Source organism: Mauremys reevesii, unplaced genomic scaffold (assembly GCF_016161935.1).
Source record: "Mauremys reevesii isolate NIE-2019 unplaced genomic scaffold, ASM1616193v1 Contig12, whole genome shotgun sequence".
NCBI classification, from domain to species: Eukaryota; Metazoa; Chordata; order Testudines; family Geoemydidae; genus Mauremys; species Mauremys reevesii.
In genome coordinates this window covers 803,120-816,167 of record NW_024100738.1, presented here as the reverse complement: position 1 = coordinate 816,167, position 13,048 = coordinate 803,120, and the positions used below count along the sequence as shown (strand labels likewise).

General features: G+C 52.4%; 1 pseudogene; it reads left to right on the top strand.

The window, feature by feature from the left end:
• Window positions 1-229: 229 nt before the first annotated feature.
• Window positions 230-7,196, top strand: LOC120392869 (annotated as a pseudogene).
• The last annotated feature ends 5,852 nt before the right edge of the window (window positions 7,197-13,048 follow it).

Genomic DNA, 13,048 nt, shown 5'->3' with positions numbered 1-13,048 from the left:
AATCAGTGCAGGTCTCCAGCACAGTCCAGGGGAGGGTGGAGGAGAGATGTAGCTCAGACCACACATGCGCTTGGTACCTGCATTTCCTGTGTGGTTTCCCTTGAAGAACGGTCAGTGCTGGTGGGAGGCCTGAGCTGCACAGACCGAGCCTGAGGGCCAGTTAATGGGGGGCCTCCTTCCCCCCGTCTGAGCTCCTGCTGGGAAATCAAACCAGAGAGGTGCTTGACCAATGGAGGATGAAGAGGGCTACACGGTATTAAACCTCCAGCCGAAGCAGAGACAACCAGGCCACCCCCCGGGAGCTGGGCCCCAAGGTAAGTGACTGAGCATCCTCCCGGGGCGTCCACTTTCACAACGCAGCGATTACAAGGGGTGACTGGGGCTTCAGAGACCCACAGGAGCTGAAATTTACTGGGAGTTGGCACCCAACTCCACTGGACAGCTCTGACAGTCCCAGCCTGGGCCTTCACATGCCGCATGTCAGCGAGGGGATGAGGGAAAGCGTCTCGGGGCGTGTGGATGACCCACAGAGTGAAGCACAACTCCCTGCAGCAGAGAGTGAGTGAAGATACTCCCTGTATTTCCAGTGTCACTGCTAAGGGCTTGATCTGGCTAATACTTACTCATGGGTGTAGGATTTACTACCGTGAGTAGCACCATTGACTTCTGGCATTTTCTTCAGCATTTGCACATTGGGGAAATATCAAACCAACAAAGCACCCAGTAAATGTTAGGGCTTCAACAAATCCACAGGTGCGGTGCTTGACTGACCACCAGTAAGTGTATTTTCATTGGACATTGAATACAAACAATTGGATAAGACGACACTGCTGTGACAGACAATGGAAAATGTGCTGTAGCCTTATTTTGAAACCTAAGCATATATAACTCATAAATATAAATTGTGCATCCTCATTCAGGAGGTTCCCAGAGCTTAGGATCTTGGTCTAAATGAAGGCTGATGCTGCATTTTCCATAAGGACAAGATAGCCAGACATTGTTGCATCAATTTAATGTGAACATCCATGGTCACAGTTGTTAATTCTTACCTTCTTTTCCTGGCTAGGACTAGGGAAATACTCCAATAAATCTCCCCATATATTAAACGTAGGGTTACCAGATAGCAACTGTGAAAAAACGTGATGGGGGTAGGGGGTAATAGGCACCTATATAAGAAAAAGTCCCAAAAAACGGGATTATCCCTTTAAAAACAGGACATCTGGTCACCCTAGTTAAACGAGTTCACCATAGTGTGTTTGGGCCCCTTTTGTGCTCACTTTCTGCAAATAGCCCAGATAATAAGCTGCCAGGCAGGAATAATTGCTTGGGAAATTATTACATGCTTGGGAATGGGGATTTTTTAAGGCAAATATTGGAGAAGTTCCCCAGCAAAGGGCACGGTCAGGTTCCAGTCTGCAGGGGAAGGGGGTGTGTAGGGGGCAGGGGAGGAAGCATGGCACAGCGCCATCAGGTGGTCACTGCAGGTATCTCTCAGGATGGGCAGTGGCAGGATGGGGCAGGCTAGCGAGACACCTGGGGTAGGTCTACACCCTGCAGCTGAGAGCATGTCTCCCAGCCCAGGTAGAGACACGGACTAGCTGTGGTTGAGCTAGTTTGTTAAAAATAACCGTGTGGACATTGCTGCATGGGGCAGCTCAGGCCAGGGGCGGCTCTAGGAATTTGGCCGCCCCAAGCAGGGCGGCACGCCGCAGGGGGCGTGCTGGCGGTCGCCAGTCCCGCGGCTCCAGGGGACCTCTTGCAGATGTGCCTGCGGAGGGTCCGCTCGTCCCGCGGCTCCGGTGGACCTCCCGCAGGCATGACTGCGGAAGGTCCGCCGGAGCCGCCTGCCACCCTCCCGGCAAAATGCCGCCCCACGCGCGTGCTTGGCGCGCTGGTGGTCTGGAGCCGGCCCTGGCTCAGGCTCAGACCACCTGAGCCCTGGACCCCTGGGTCTGACCTCGGGTGGCCAGCTTGAGCCACCGCCCATGCCGCACCGTCCACACAGCTGTTTGTAGCACGCTAGCTTGAGCAGAGCTATTGCATGTCTGTCTACCCGGGCTTGGAATCCTACCTCCCGGCGGCAGCCAGTGTAGACACGCACCCTTGGAGCTGGCGTTCCGGGGTTCTCTGAGTGCAGCTGCTCCTGCTGGGGCGAGAAGCATAACCCCAGAGGGGACACATCCCCGGGTGTGTTATTGTTCCTCATGCTGGAGGCTGACAGTGCGTCACCAACAGGGACTCTAGACGTCCGTTTGCCCTGGAAAAACATGGAATTTGGGGGGTGGGGTTTACAGAGAATCATTAGTTTTTATATTTTGTGAAAAAAATAAACCATATATTAACTATTCACTAAATTTGCCTGAAAGGCCCAGCATCACTTATTCAATGCGTGCAGCCACCCCCTCTTGTGGTTGATTTTTGAATGCACTATAAATTGACATAGCTAAATATTCTCCAATGAACTGCTTCTGGCGTATAGAGGTTACTCAACGGCATACAGGAGTTTGTGTTTTAATGCATCTCAACTTTCATGTTGGCCTCCAGGACTAACTCAGTACATGAGTAATGTGAATATAAAAGCAATTTTTGCTTTATTTTTTGTGCATTTTTTTAAAAAAACGATTTTCTGAAGATATGGAATACAGACATAGAAGTAAGATATACAAATTGCAATTCTATTAATTTTATTTTATTCTAATGATTGATGGCACTGGTAGGCTTCAAACTTGTTTTAAACTTGTAAATATATCGATAAAACATGGTGTTCAACTCATACCTCTATATACTGTGGCTCGGGAAACTAAAGTTCAGCGTTTCATTTTAATCACGGGAAAATTAGGATTTTTATGGTTTTTTATCAGAGAATTTTGGGGGGTATCACGGAAAACTAGGATCCCTGGTCACCAAACACAACTCTTCCAGGTTCCCCTCTGTACCCGCAGTGGATCTGGGTTGCCCTAGGGCTGACCGGGGCCGGATGCCTCGTCCTGCTGGGAGCAGTGGTAGCACTGGCTGTTTGGGGTGAGTAACTTGAGGCCGCTGAGGTGTTTAACAGGAACACGTATGTTATTTGTACTAGAGGGTGGCACGCTTCGTAGTTTGTGTCAAGCTCACTGCACCCACCAGGGGCTCCTGGCAGCCTGCCCCCCCCCACTTCAGGGACTCCCTGCAGCCCAACCCCCACCCCAACTATATGCCCCCCATGTTCCTCTGCCCCCACACCATTGTCCCTCATTTCCCCTCTCCCATAGCAGGATCTCTGTGTGCTCCCCATACCACTGTCCCTCATTCTTATTCTCCCACGGCAGGAGCTCTGTCTGTCCCTCCTTTCCTTCTTCCCCACTTGCCAGGGGGTTCTGCACAGTTGTCCCATTCCTCCCTCCTCCCACACCAGGGTCACACATTGTCTCCCCCCTCATGGCAGGGTCTGTGTGTTCCCCTCATTTCCGGGTCCCCATTTTCCCTTCCTAGATTTGCCCCTGGCCAGGTTTTCCCATGATTGCCCCTTTGTTAAGGTCACTGTCCTGGGAGATCTGCCTGGGTGCTCCTGCACGCTGCCAGCTGTCCGGTTTTATGGGCTCAGGATCACCCTGGGTTTTTGTACCACAGAGATGGCAACCTTCCCCCCCCAACCCCATCTCCACTCCAGGTCTCTACTTCTCCCCTATTGCCCCATACCTCTGGTCTCTTCTCCCTCTACAAACCATCCCTGGCAGGCTCATATTGCACACAGCAAGTTAAGCTGCTGCACATAAGCAGCCTGGGAGCCCTGATTTTTCTCTGAACACGGCTTTTCTGGGGTTCCTATTTGCACCAGAATAAGCTGGATTCTGCCATCAATATCTAGAATAGTCCCGGGAATGGTAGGAGAGTTCAGATGCAGCATTCTAAAGTTATCATGTTACAAACAGAGAAATGCTACCGCATTGGGTGTGGTGCAATGCCACCAAGAAGCACAGGCAAGATCAGAACTATACAAAACATACCACACACCTCCCTTAGTGGGATTTGGCATCTCTGCCCCCTGCTTAGCAAGTGAGGTTAAGGTTAGGGTGACCCCCTCAATCAGGGCAGGCAAAGCACAGTTCTACTGCCCTTTAACTGTACAATCAGGATAACAACATTTCATTACCCTGCATTAAAGACGAGAGCAATTTGTATCCCAGCACCATTCAAAATTGATCACTTTCACAAAGCAGGTCTGCCTGCTCAACACCTAGGCAGAGTAGGCATGTCTATGCAAATAATCTGCTTCTGAAGTCTTTTTCTCCAGTTCATCTCTTGATGTCAGAGGAAAAAGAACAGGAGTACTTGTGGCACCTTAGGCCTGGTCTACACTACGAGTTTAGGTAGAATTTAGCAGTGTTAAATCAAATTAACCCTGCATCCGTCCATACAACGAAGCCATTGACTTCGACATAAAGGGCTCTTAAAATCGATTTCGGTACTCCCCCCTGACGAGGGGTGTAGCGCTGAAATCTTAGCCTAAAAACCAGGCCTCAGACTGTTACAGTAAAAGAAGGCCCTTACACAAACAGACAGTGATTTTGATTTTTTTCTTTTATAACTAGCTAAGTGATAAGAATACACCTAAATTCTGCCTATTGTGCCTGCTCCCATGAGATCAGTCACAGAAGTGACCCGCTCGGTGTTCACCCTGCGCTGCCTCCTGGACTGAGCTGCCCAGCTCTGTAGATGTGGCTGTGGAAGGTTGAGCACATGACACTGCCCTTAGCCCTGTACGAGAATCCATGTGCTGGGCGGCAGGAGCGTGGGACCTGCTGGGGGGGCGGGGGGAGGCAGAGCACCGGTGCAGGAACTGTGGCCCCTCCCCCACTCCTTTCCCCCCAGGGCCGGTGGAGTGTCTGGGGCTCCCCACAGCAGCCCATGTTCCCCGGGTGGCTCTTACCACACCCCGGCTCTGGCTTCTGGCCTGGGCAGGCGGCAGGGCCTGGGAAGGGAAGAGGAGTGGGGGGGCCATGGTGGGGGGAGGGGAGCTAAGGCTGGTTCTGCTAGCAGGGACTGCGCGTCATGGCAGCGGAGCTGATCCCCTTCTCAGCTCCTCGGCCATGAAGCGCAGCCCCTGCCGCCGCCACCACCGTGCCTGCCCAAGGCTCTACGCCCAGGTTAACAAGTGGGCAGGCCTGGCCCTCCCACGTTACATGTGGGGGGAGCATGGCCCCCCCTTACCACCCCAGTTCCAGCGCCCCTGCCAGACACACTCCTCCCTTGCTCTCACCTTCCCCATTCCCTTGGCTGCACACTCTGCACATCCCCAGCCCGATGGGGGCTTGGCCTGGTTGGCCTCTGGCACTGCCGCAGTGTGTGTGTTATAACAAACTCCAGCTACGCTGCTTGTCGGGTTGCTGGGCCGTGGCCTCTGGTGCAGCTGCTGCTGGCCACTCTCAGACTGGCCCGTCTCTCCCATCAGTCTGAGCCCATCGGGCAGTTCTTGTTTCTGTCCCTGCTTGTTCTCCACAGAGATGAGAGATGGGACAATCTCTCCCCTTGTATTTTTGTTTTTTTTCCAGTGGAAAAATCTAGGTCGTCTCCTCCATGCCCCCCTGCTGCCTCCTGGTGCCCGGACGGCTGGATCCAGATCCAAGGGAAATGTTACTATTTTTCTAAGGGCGAAGGGAACTGGACCTACAGCCAGAGCTTCTGCTCTTCACACGCTGCCTCCCTGGCCAGGATTGAGAGTCTGCAGGAGCTGGTGAGAAGCCGGATAGATGCTTTGTGCCAAGCCCAGCGATCACTGGCACCACAGACAGTAGGGTGACCAGACATCCCGATTTTATCAGGACTGTCCCGACATTCAGTTGTTTGTCCCGCATCCTGATGGATGTATGGTCAGGATGCCATTTGTCCCAATATTTTGGCTTGGGGCACTCAGGCTCTTTTTTTTTTTCCTTTGCTTTGGCGGCGCTCTGGCTTTTTTTTTTTTTCCTTGCTTGGGCCCTGTTCCCCCATGTGTCCTGATATTTTGTTCTTGTCATCTGGTCACCCTAACAGACAGGGCTGGAGTCAGGCTGGGCTCAGCCCCTGTAGGGCCGAGAGGAGCCCGGGTGCCTCCCAGGCTGGGTGGACAGAGTCAGTGCGGTTCTGGCAGCTGAATCCTGGCTGGACCTGGGGCTCCAGCCACCTCGACCCTGCATCTGCCAGAGCCCCAGAGGGAGACTCGTCCTGTGCAGGGCTGGGCCGCCTCAGTCAGCTCCTGGCCAATGGGCTGCCTGGGGCTGGAGCAGGTGAGAACCTGCCCCCCCAGCTCAGCCCAGCCCCAGGGTTCCCTCATGGGTGGGGTGGGGGGAATCCAGCTGCAGGTGAGGTCTGCTTTAGGCCTCTTCCCCTCAGCTTCCCTGCCCTGGTGGCAGGGGTCTGTCTGCCCTCCCCCTGCAGCTCCCTCTCCCTCCTGGCCCTGCTGTGCTCTGAGAAGGGGCTGCTGGGCAGACAGTGACCTTGCAGCTCAATTCCTGCTACACCCAGTAGGTGCCACAGCCCCAAAAAAGAGGGTGGGGGAGGGTGAAGGGTTAATACTTATCTGATCCCTTCATCCAGTAACCATGGAAGAGGCCTCCAGAAATCCCCTGCAGCCCAAGGTGGGGGAGCAGCAGAGTCAGGGCCTAACACAGCTGATGCTTTTATTGGGTTTCTAAGGGTTCCCTGCTGCCATACGAAGGCAAACTGAACCACTGGATCGGCCTCCAGAAGGAGACGGGCCAGGTCTGGAAGTGGGTCAATGGGACCGAGTTTGACCGTCGGTGAGTCTTTTTCTCTGCGTTGGTCAGAGGCGCTGGAAATGCCCCACTGGCTGCTTTGACATCCCCTCCTGACGGGAGTGGGGGCTGGGGCTGGTGCAGGGAGGGGGATCCAGAGGGGCTGAGTGCGCAGCTCCCCTCCCTGACTTGGGGTGTCACCCCCTGGTCTGTGCCTGGTACACGCTGACTCTAGCTTCAATTGCTTCTGGGTTACAGGTTTCAAATACTTGGAGCAGCAGACTGTGCGTACCTGGACGAAGACCTCACAGTCAGCAGCTCCAGCTGCAGTACACAGAGAAAACAGATCTGCAGTAGACCGGATGCCCCTATGTAGGAAGAGGAGTGTGTAGTGGGAGGGGACTTGTAAGCTCAAGGTAATTGGAGACCAGACATGGCAAAGGCTGGTTTTCATCCCCTCCATGGCCTCTAGATGCTGCAGCCTGGTTCTTTGTTTCTTAGTCTGCCTCCAGGGTGTTTGTCCAGTCCTAGTCATCAATTACCCTAATGCTGGGGTCTGTGACCCTTCTCTTGGGGGGACTGTCACAGTTTCAGGGTAACTGGATCTCTATCCCACCTCCATCAGGTCAGGTCTTGACTCTCCAGCCCAAACCCCGGTGCCCTTTACCTTGGGGTTCTGCCCCCAGCAGTATCCCCACACTCTGATCTCCCCTCCCAGGGGAACCCCCAACCCTTTGACCCATCTTGCCTCAGTGGCTACTGCCAGTCATCATCTAGCCCCCCGTCACTTGGGCAGACGCAGTCTGTAATGGCCACTCATCGTTGGCAAGGGGGTAGGACCAGCTGCCTCTGCCTATTCCCAGGCTGCACCTTCCAGCCCCAGTACCTCTCTTCAGCCTTTAACAAGGCCTCAGCCTGGGGAATTGCCAGGCTGGAGCTCCCTGGCGCCTCTTGCCTCTGCTCTGCAGCTAAGCTCTTCTCACAATCAGCCTAGCTTTTTCCACCAGAGCAGGGTAATTCTCTTGCTCCAGGCAGTGGTTCCCAAACTTAAACAATCCATTAACCCCTTTCATGAAAATATCAAATCTCGTGAACCCCCTCCTAAAAATAAATATTTCTAGGGATGTTCTCCCTTCCTAAGCACAAATTATAGAAGTAGTGATCTTGGAAATAATTTGGATTTTTTTGACATGCTTATTACACACTATTTATTAGTGCATTATTATTTATCATTACATTATTAATTTTATTACATTATGAAAATGGCAACACTCTTCCAAGATTTCACTTATGTAGCTCATATCACTTTGATTAAACCTCCTACATGTTTCATCAAGGAGCACCAGATGTGAAACAGCAGGAAGGTATTTAAGAAGCCAGCTCAAATACAGAATTCCTCCCACAAGCATTTGGGTCTTGAGCAGTCCAGGCAAACAATGCAGACTACAACAAAGCTTAATCTTGTTCTTCATGCTAATTTTAAAAACAACACTAGGTGTGCAGTTATATTGGTTTTAGTGCACTGATCTAGTAGCAAGTGACACTTCCAGGCCCTCCCTATGGGGTTGGGCTTCCCCCCAACCCTGCATGGAGAGGAAGTCCTGTTTGAATCAAAATAAAGGTCATGAATCTGTTTAAACTCAGCCTTTGACTGTCCTAAGTTCTTTCTCAGTCTCTGGAAAAACCCCTGTGAGCCAGTGTGTGGGAACCAAACGTTCCAGGGTGTGATCCCAGCCAGGGAGAGGCTGGGTCACCGCTTGTCCTGCGGCCTGGGGTGCCTCACAATCCTGTGCAGAAGCTCCCAACCTGGGCCAAACAGCCTGCAGGTCACACCCAGAGTGGCTGTGCCTGGCCACAACCCTGGTCCAGCAGCCTGTCACCTGCGCCACACTGGGCCCACCAGCCTTGGTCAGTACTTGCAGGGTGACCCCAACACACTCCTGTTAGGATATAGATATTCAGGCCTGTCTGCAAAGACCTATACTGTAAGAATTTAGGTGTATTCTTATCACTTAGCTAGTTATAAAAGAAAGAATAAAAAATCACTGTCTGTCTGTGTAATGGCCTTCTCGTACTGTGACAGTGTGAGGCCTGGTTCTTCAGCTAAGCAGCCATAAACTGGGAAGCGAATGGTCACATCCTCACATTCCAAACTAGTCATATTAAAATAAGGCAATCTGGGGCTGTTAGGAAGGTGATTCGATCTATCACCTCCAGAGAAAGGGAAGAGCCTAAAACATGTAAAAGGAAACTTAATTTGATAGCATCCTGTCTGGCAAGAACTCACTTATCAATAGACACAGCTGGAGAACCCTTATGTCTGTATAGATGTAGTTGTGAAATCCTCACTTCTGTATTGCTTTGTATGTTTATTTGCATGGTCTCTGTCTGGCTCTGTGATTGTTTCTGTCTGCTGCATAATTAATTTTGCTGGGTGTAAACTAATTAAAATGGTGAGATATAATTGGTTAGCTAATCATGTTACAATACGTTAGCATTGGTTAGGTAAATTTTAGTAGAATGATTGGTTAAGGTATAGCTGAGAATATTACTATATGAATTAGGGGCAAACAGGAAGTAAGTTGGGATTTGAAAATAAGGAAAAAGGAACTTGGTTTTAAGCTTGCTGGAAGTTCACCCCAATAAACATTGAATTGTTTGCGCCTTTGGACTTGGAGGTATTGTTGCTCTCTGTTCATGCGAGAAGGACCAGGGAGGTGGGAGAGTGAAGGAATAAGCTCTCTAACAACTTCCAGTCCCAGACTTCCCCCCAAAAACATGTTCTGCACTGACCAGCCCTCTCGTGGACAGTCCAGATCTACTCGACCCATTACCCCTCTCAGGGGAGCAACATACACAATCTGCTACCTTAAATGGAGTTACCCAAACAGGTCACAGCACTGGGTTAGTTAAATTAAAGACTAAAACACGTTTATTTAACTACAAAGAGAGATTTTAAGTGAGTACAAGTAATGAGGCATAAAGTCAGGAACGGCTGCAAGAGCAATAAAGATAAAACACTTTCTACGCTAAACAACTTAGACTCGGCACAAGGTGACGTCCCTCACCACAGGTTCACAGTGATGTTGCTGACCAAACTCTCAAGCCAGGATCTGCTCCCAAAGTCCAACAGCTTTTTCTTTTGTCATCTTAGGTGAAAAGAGAGAGCTGGGTAGGGAGAGGGAACATGGGGTGTTTTGCCCCTCACTTTTATAGTCCAGTCACTGTTTGAGCTGCTGTTTCCTGAAGGACACCCCTCAAAGCAAAGTTTATTCACAGTAAAGATGGCGACATGATGTCTGGTGGTGAAAAGTTCTGTGCTGTTTCTTCTCACCTCTGTTTCCTGAAATGCAGATTTCTCCTTGTCTCCTGTCTTCTCTCTCTCACTATCTGAGGACTGTTTACAACTTGTCTGTAAACTCAGTGGTGGATTTAGAGTTAGTGGGGCCCTGTGCTCAGCTTCATTTTTGGCGCACACACCCCGGACACAGCCAAGAAAAAGAACATTCTCTCTTATCTCCCCCATCCCTGTTTTTCATTCTGTTTTTCTTCATCCTCCTCCTATATTATAAGTAATAAGCAGTAAATGAAAATAAAGTGAAGTACCTTGATTGTTTTTATAGTCTAACTTTTTTTTTTTTCACAGACCAGTTGAAAATTGCAATGGGTCTTGGCGGACCACTTAATGATCTTTCCAAATATTATTTGTACCGTTAGCGAACTATTGTAAAGCACTTTGGATGAGAGTGCTTTATGAAAAAAATTTAAACAAAATTGTGGTGCGGGGTCTGGCCAGGAGTTAGAGTGTGGGAGGGGGCTCGGGGTTGGGATGTGGGGTCTGGGAGGGAGATAGGGTGCAGGAGCGGGCTGGGGGTGCAGGGTCTGGCCAGGAGTTAGAGTGTGGGAGGGGGCTCAGGGCTGGGGCAGAGGGTTCGGGTACAGACCGCTTACCTGAGGCAGTTTCTGTTTGGTGCAAGGGGTGCAGGTGGCGATGGGGGGGCAGGAGTTCCCATTTGGTGTTCAGGGTGGGGATAGGGGGTGCAGGAGTCAGGGCTGAGTTTGTGTGGGGGTGCAGGAGTCAGGACAGGGGGCTGGGGGCGTGGGTGCCACCCTAGTCCCCTGCCCTGAGCAGCTCAGGGGCTTGGGTACACAAGGGACAGTGCACAGAGCGGGGGGGAAAGCTCCGGGTTGGGGAAGTCCCAGTCGCAGCCACTGGGTTACCTTACCTGGCTGGCTGGTGGATGCGTCCCTGCCCCGCCGCTGCTCCTGTTCGCTGCCAAAGGGAGCTGTAGTGGCAGCAGCACGTGAGAGCTGAGACCCCCCGCAGCCTGCCGCTCCCTTCCCCTGGCCTCTTTCCAGGAGCCGCCAGCAGCAGTGCACGCCCGGGACTGCACCTGCGCTGCCAGGCGTCCAGAGGAGCAGGGCAGCAGGACAGGCCCAGGCGGACGCCCCAACAGGGGAGCGCGCCCACCTCCCCTACAGCACTCCCCCAGCCAGCCCCTCACCTCACCTGGCCACCAGCGCCGGCCTGCAGCAGGAGTCCTGGGAGAGCGCACTGCACACCGCACCTCCTGCACGGCTCTTAAACGGCTCCCTCCCTGCTCTCCCGCACAGCTCCTGCACCCACCCCCTCTGCGCTGTACGGGGTGCTGGACGGTGCTGGGCTGCCCGGCCCTGGGGCCCCCTGTGTGTTTCATTGTAAATCCGCCTCTGACATTAGAAATGAACTCTAGGGTAAGAATGGGGAGGTGAACAAAAGTGCTGAAATTCAGTGACACGAAACGGCCACATGGTCATACCAGAGCTTTGGAGGTGGCCATGCTGGCAACTAACCGATAGAATTCTGTCTACTTTATTTACAAGAGCCAGTTGTCTCTCCAAATGCAGCAGCATTGCAAGGGTTAAATGGGAGACATGCCCCAAAGCACCCCCGGAAATGTAATGCTGTCATTGCCCCGAGGGAGCACCCGTCGGGGAGTTACCCAGAAATTATTTATTGTTCATATTCAGGGGCGGCTCTATGTATTTTGCTGCCCCAAGCGCGTGCCCGGGGCGGCAAGCCACGGGAGGTCTGGCTGATAACACGGATTCGGCAGCATGCCCGCGGGAGGTCTGGCTGGTAACACGGATTCGGCAGCATGCCCGCGGGAGGTCTGGCTGGTAACACGGATTCGGCAGCATGCCCGCGGGAGGTCTGGCTGGTAACACGGATTCGGCGGCATGCCCGCGGGAGGTCTGGCTGGTAACACGGATTCGGCGGCATGCCTGCGGGACGTCCGCCGGTCCCACAGCTTTGGCGTACCCACTGCTGAATTGCCGCCAAATCCGCGTTACCAACCAGAGCTCCTGCAGGCATGCTGCTGAAGGTAGCCTGACTGCCAACCTCACAGCGACTGGCAGGCTGCCCCCCCCCCCGTGGCTTGCCGCCCCAGGCATGTGCTTGGATCACTGGTGCCTGGAGCAGCCCCTGTCCATATTACAATAGCACCTAGACCTCCCTCCCTGCCCCCATCAACCAAGATCACCTCCCCTTTCCGATTATGGCAGACAGCACACAGACCCACACCCTTCCCTGCAGTCAAGATGAAGGACCTGTTGTGCCGGGTGCTGCCCAGACACACAGGGAGAGACAGTCCCTGCCCCAGCTGAGATCAGGGCCCCGTTGTGCCAGGCGCTGCACAGACACACAGGGAGAGACAGTCCCTGCCCCAGCTGAGATCAGGGCTCAGGTTATCTGGCCCCACTGCCTGTAAAATCTTCCACAAACTTGTCAGCGTGTTGCAGGTTGGGGTTGAGTTTTTCGTTTCTTGTCCCAGTTCCTCTCCATGAGCTGCGTCGGAGGGCGGAGACGAAGGACTCGTGAGATGTAATCTATCCGATTGGCGCTGACAAGGGTGTAAAACAAGGGTGTAATCCCCCTTCCTGGGTGGGGCCTGGGGATTTCAGCCCAGTGCCAGAGGGATGTTCGTGCTGAGAGCAATGGCGAGGGTGACAATGGCAGGAAGTTCACTGTTGCGTCGCAGTGCCTCTCAGGCGGGCACGGACAGAGCCCAGCAATCAATGTGATTGGAAGCAAAGTCATTTATTTCTCTCCAGCATGCTCTTATATACAATTATGACAGGCAATCATGCAATTGCTAATTGGTTAATAAGATACACACAGGCACAGCTGTAACTTCATAGGGTAATTATCATCCTGTACTACTTTCTAATTTATTATCCTGTTTACTGCCTAGTTGGCAGATAAGAACCAGCCCAAGGTCAGCGTCCTTGAAGCCTAAACAACTCAGCTTCTAACATACCCATCTGCCAAATTCCCACAATTCCCCCCTTTT